This window comes from Bufo bufo, chromosome 6 (assembly GCF_905171765.1).
Source record: "Bufo bufo chromosome 6, aBufBuf1.1, whole genome shotgun sequence".
Classification (NCBI taxonomy): Eukaryota; Metazoa; Chordata; class Amphibia; order Anura; family Bufonidae; genus Bufo; species Bufo bufo.
The window spans coordinates 410,551,790-410,557,019 of record NC_053394.1 but is presented as its reverse complement, the minus strand read 5'-3'; the positions used below and the strand labels follow the sequence as shown (position 1 = coordinate 410,557,019).

Sequence of the window (5,230 nt, the reverse complement as noted above, 5' to 3'; positions counted from 1 at the left end):
GAAAAACTCCTTTTTTAATCTCTTATCATCGCTATTTTAAAAGGTATTTCCCTGAACACCTGAAGTGTACATTCTAAATCTAGGAGAATTGCCCTTTTTAAATATTTATCCGTTTTATCTGCTACGGTGTTCTTTTTACAGGAATGCTGCATCCCCCACAATCAAAACTACAAAAATATAAAGACGACTGGAAACACAGACCATCCATTTGGTCCGGTTCAAATAGTAGCAAGTCAGGGGGTGTGGCTATTTTATTTAAAGGGAATGTTTTAATAGATCATGTTAATGAAATTTTACCAGGGAGAATTTTATTAGTTAGTTTTATCAATGGTATTAGATGGCAGTTTTTACATTTTTATGGTTTTACAGGCAAGAATAAAAGGGCTGAAATGCTAGAGATTTTACCCCTTTTTATAAATGATTCAGAACCGTTGATTTTAGCATGATATTTTAATTGTATTTTAAGAGGTGAACACCCGCTCTCTTACGCAGTGAGCAGAAACCATGACAGATCCTCCTCTCTGCTAAAAATATTGTCTTAGATTTCAAGCTCACTGACGTTTTTAAAAAGTGTAATAGTCATTTATCTGAAAAGGTCGGCGTTACCCGGGGTAACGCGACTTGTAAGTCAAGAATCTTCTGCTCTTATCAAGTACTGCCTTTTAATTTTAAGTTTTTAACTAATATTTTTTCAGACCATAAGTTATTATCTTTTAAGGTGCAGATGGTGGCAATTACAAAAAGAAAAAAACATGGAAGCTAAATGTCTCACTTTTGAAAGACCCTATTGTGTTTTACAAGCGCTGCAGATGGGTAAGGAACCCCAGAAGACCTATTACCGAATGGTGGGAAACTATGAAAAAAAGGAATAAGAACTTTTTTATTTATAAAGGAAAAAGTAAGGCCCAAGGAAAAAAGAAATTTTATGATGATTTAAATACCCGTCTGCAGACACAGTACAAGCTCCGAGATCTGGGTATTGATATGAAAAAAGAGATTGTAGAAAGTAAAAAAGAAATATCACATTGCCTGGAGCAGAAAGGAAAAGAGATTATCTTTCGTTCAAAAGTGAAGCATCTCGAAGAAAATGAAACCTGCTCCAGGTACTTCTTTAAAAAAATACAGGATAAGGCCTAGTTCACACGAACGTATGGCTTTTATAGTTTTTTGCGGGGCGTTTTTCACGGATGCGTTGTTCCGTTTTTGAGTTCCGTTTCTCCGTATGGCATATACAGTATACAGTAATTACATAGAAAAAAATTGGCTGGGCATAACATTTTCAATAGATGGTTTAGCAAAAACGGAACAGATACGGAAGACATACGGATGCATTTCCGTATGTGTTCCATTTTTTTGCGGACCCATTGACTTTAATGGAGTCACGGAACGTGATTTGCGGCCAAATATAGGACATGTTCTATCTTTCAACTAAACGGAAAAACGGAAATACGGGAACGGAATGCATACGGAACACATTCAGTTTTTTTTGCGGAACCATTGAAATGAATGGTTCCGTATACGGACCGTATACGGAACAGAAAAAAACGGCCTGTACACTCGCAAAAAAAACGTTCGTGTGAACTAGGCCTAAGCGTACCCAGATTGAGGAGCTTGGGGGGGGGGGGGAAGTATAAAAGGTATTTTAAAGAAAGTACATGAATTTTATTCTGACTTGTTTAATGAGAAAAAAATAGATAAGCATTTTATGGAAGACTCACTGAAGGGGATTGAGAATGTTTTAGATCTTAACTCTCAAAGATTTTTATTACAGGAGATTACCGAACAAGAAGTTTTAGAAACAATTAAGAGTTTTAAGAAGGATAAAGTGCCTAGCCATGATGGTATACATATTCAGTTTTATATTACCTTTTATGGCATTTTAAAAGAGGATTTATTTTCTCTTTTTAAAGAAGTTTTTAGGTCTAAGACTCTCCCGGGTTCCTGGAAGAAAGGTGAGGTTTCCCTATTATATAAAAAGGTGATAAAACAGACATAAGAAATTGGAGACCTATCACCCTATTATGCTGCGACTATAAGATTATGGCAAAATTGTGCGCAAATAGACCGGGAGAAGTATCTGGGACAATATTAACCTTTTAAAAGATATTATTAATGATACGAATGAAAGAAAAGGAAAAGTTGCCATTTTATCTTTCGACTTTGAGAAGGCTTTTGATCGTGTATCGTATTTTTATCTTTTTCAGGTTTTAAAGAAAATGGGTATACCAGAGGGGTTTGTACAATCTTTGAGAGCTTTTTATAACCAGTGTGCAAGCAAGATTTTAGTCAATAGTTTTAAGACTCAGGATGTCATTTTAAAATCTGGTGTGAAACAGGGGTGTCCCTTGTTCCCACTACTTTTTATTTGCGCCTTGGAGCCTCTTTTAATTATGATAAGAAAAGATAAGCAGATACGTGGAGTCCCCCTGCCGGGCGGGGGTGGACTAGAGGCAAAAGTAGTGGGGTACATGGATGATGTTGCGGTGATTTGTAAGGACACCCTTGCAATCCAAAAAGCAACCAAACAAGTAGAATACTTCTGTTACGCCTCCAGTTTTAAAATTAATTTTAACAAAAGCATTATTTTAAATGTCGGAGAGATGGTTTTAAATTATATTGATATTCCTGAGTCTGAGTCCATAAAAATTTTAGGAATCACCTTCAGTGAGTCCAACGATGGCCTCAGGAATTGGGATACGGTTACAGAAAGGGTAAACAAGAAACTATGTATGTGGAATCTAAGGAAGCTGACGATGGAGGGGAAGGTTTTAATTATAAAAATGATAATTTTGCCAATTTTATTGTACCTTAGCATGGTGTTCCCTCCATCTGACCATATTTTTTAAAAAATTAACAAAGCCTGTTTTAATTTCTTCTGGGGTTCTAAGATGGACAAGTTGCGAAGAGATACGGTAATGCTTCCTAAATGTAAAGGTGGAAAAGATTTTACTGATCTTAAAAATTTTCTTTTAATTAAGTATTTTAGCTCCTGTTTTAATGCCCTTTTTAAAAGATAACTACTGGTCGTATTTTATTCGTTATAACACTGGGTATTTTATGAGGAAAAATGGATGGTTTAAAACGGTTTTAAATGCTCCTTATTCTTACAAGATTTTAGAGAAAATAACTAATTCTTTTAATTTAGGCCAAAAGAGGTTTTAAAGAACAGTAGAGCGATTTTAAAAGAAATTAATGATGGAAAGTTGATGGCCCCTATTAAGAATTTTAATGAAAATAAATGTAAACAGATCTGGAAGGATATTAATGCAAACTATCTTTTTAACACATAGAAGGACCTGGCCTGGAGCTGCGTACACGAGTGTCTTCCATGCAGGGCATTCCAGCACTGAAGAGGACTGACGAGCACCGCGGAATATCCCAGGGGAGCATGCAGAGAGGAGGAGGACATTTTTCACCTATTTTGGTACTGTTACTTTGCTCAAAAAATATGGATAAAGATGCTCCCCTTGATGAAGAAAATAACAGGACTGAAAGCGCTAACTATGGACAGTGTTTTTTATGGGTGTCTGGAGTGCCCTTCAAGAATCAAAAAGACTATGGCATGGAAAAAATCTGTTCTTTTCAGTTTAATATCCGATACGTCCCCTATCTGGGGACCATATATTAAATGGATTTTTCGAACAGGGAGATGGAAAAAGAGCTTGCTCTGTCCACTCCACGCATTGACCTGGTATTGCAGTACCTCCAGGACCGATGCACCCCTTCTAATCCAGTATCAAAAAAACTGAATGAAATTGATTGATTGCAAGCATCCTTCCTGTCTCCGGAGTCTGCACTTCAGCTTCTCCTCTGTCTGCCCAGTCAGTGCCCAGTCAGTCAATGCTGTGCTGCTTTCTGCATACCTGCATCTAGACTGTCAATCTCCTAATTGCAGCAGCTGTTGGTTAGTTCCAGCACCAAGCAACCCAGCCAGTCTCCTCACACCCCAAATCCAATTAAGACTGATGGGTTAATTGGCTTATCACCTGAATGAAGTGTTTGGACCTCCACACACGCACCTTACCTTGGGTTTGATTTGGGCCTGTTATGCACACCTGAGTTGTCCCTGGGAATTGACCCTTTTGTAGCAAGTTGGCTGGATGTAACCATTTAACTTTTCCAGTGCTTTATTAAATGAGTAAAGTTTGCCTGTGTCTCCCTCTTGTGGATCTTTTGAACTGGATTACTTGGAGGCTAAAAAGTCTTCCAGCACTTCCTATGTATCAGCAGCAGCTGGACCTACCATGTCTGGACAATGGACGGAACACTGCACGTGTCACAGGAGGCTTGTCAGGTCAGAGGTCAAGTAAGAAGAGAGCAAAAAAGTCCTGAGACGCAAAAATCCGTCAACCAGGTTGACAATGCTCACTGTTTGTTTGATACAAATTCCATAATTACATGACAAAAAAGGGGGCCGGCACTTAAATAAAGAGCAATCAAAAGCGCATCAGAAAGCGCAACTGAAGCGCCCGATATAGCGCATACTAATGATGTGATGCGGGTCCGGAACACGTAGTAGGACCACATCATTAGTATGCGCTATATCGGGCGCTTCATTGCGCTTTCCGATGCGCTTTTAAATGCTCTTTATTTAAGTGCCGCCCCCCTTTTTTGTCATGTGATTATGGAATTTGTATCAAACAAACAGTGAGCATTGTCAAATTTGGTTTTCTTTGGTGAGAGAAAAACAAGTTTGCAGACACTATTAGTTCTCTATGAGGACTGTGTTGAAATATATTTTATACTTGTCATGGACCCATGTAGAGAACACCTCTTTTGACCTGTGACCCCTCCTTGTAGGTGGTGCTTGCAAGTATAAATATGTGTGTCTTTCTTTTACTAAAACTTGTGCAGCTTCTTTGCACCTGATGAAGGGGAGTGATTCCCCGAAACGCGTTGTGTCGCTGAAATAAAAGATTTTACATCTGATCCTGGCACCTGGTTGACGGATTTTTGCGCCAAAGGACTTTTTTGCTCTCTTCATGCCAATTGTCTTCTTGGGGACTCCAGGTGTCTCCATTAAGAAGATTTCTTGTGATCCCTTGGCTGAAGACCGCCATTTCCAGGCGTCCAGGTTCTCCTGTTAAGCTGTTAATAGTGTTGTGCCTACATTTGAAAAACCACGCAAGGTGAGCCTTGAAATTTACTTTTCGTTACAAAATTGTCCTTACAGAATTACCCTATGGTGCGCACATCAGTTTTTTTTACTGTTTTTACCAAGCCTGCTATA

At 38.4% G+C, this 5,230-nt stretch overlaps 1 non-coding gene across 1 annotated transcript; it reads left to right on the top strand.

The window, feature by feature from the left end:
* Window positions 1-3,533: 3,533 nt before the first annotated feature.
* On the top strand, window positions 3,534-3,725 carry LOC121006495. Its single transcript, XR_005780312.1, has one exon. It is a non-coding gene; the product is annotated as a U2 spliceosomal RNA (small nuclear RNA).
* The last annotated feature ends 1,505 nt before the right edge of the window (window positions 3,726-5,230 follow it).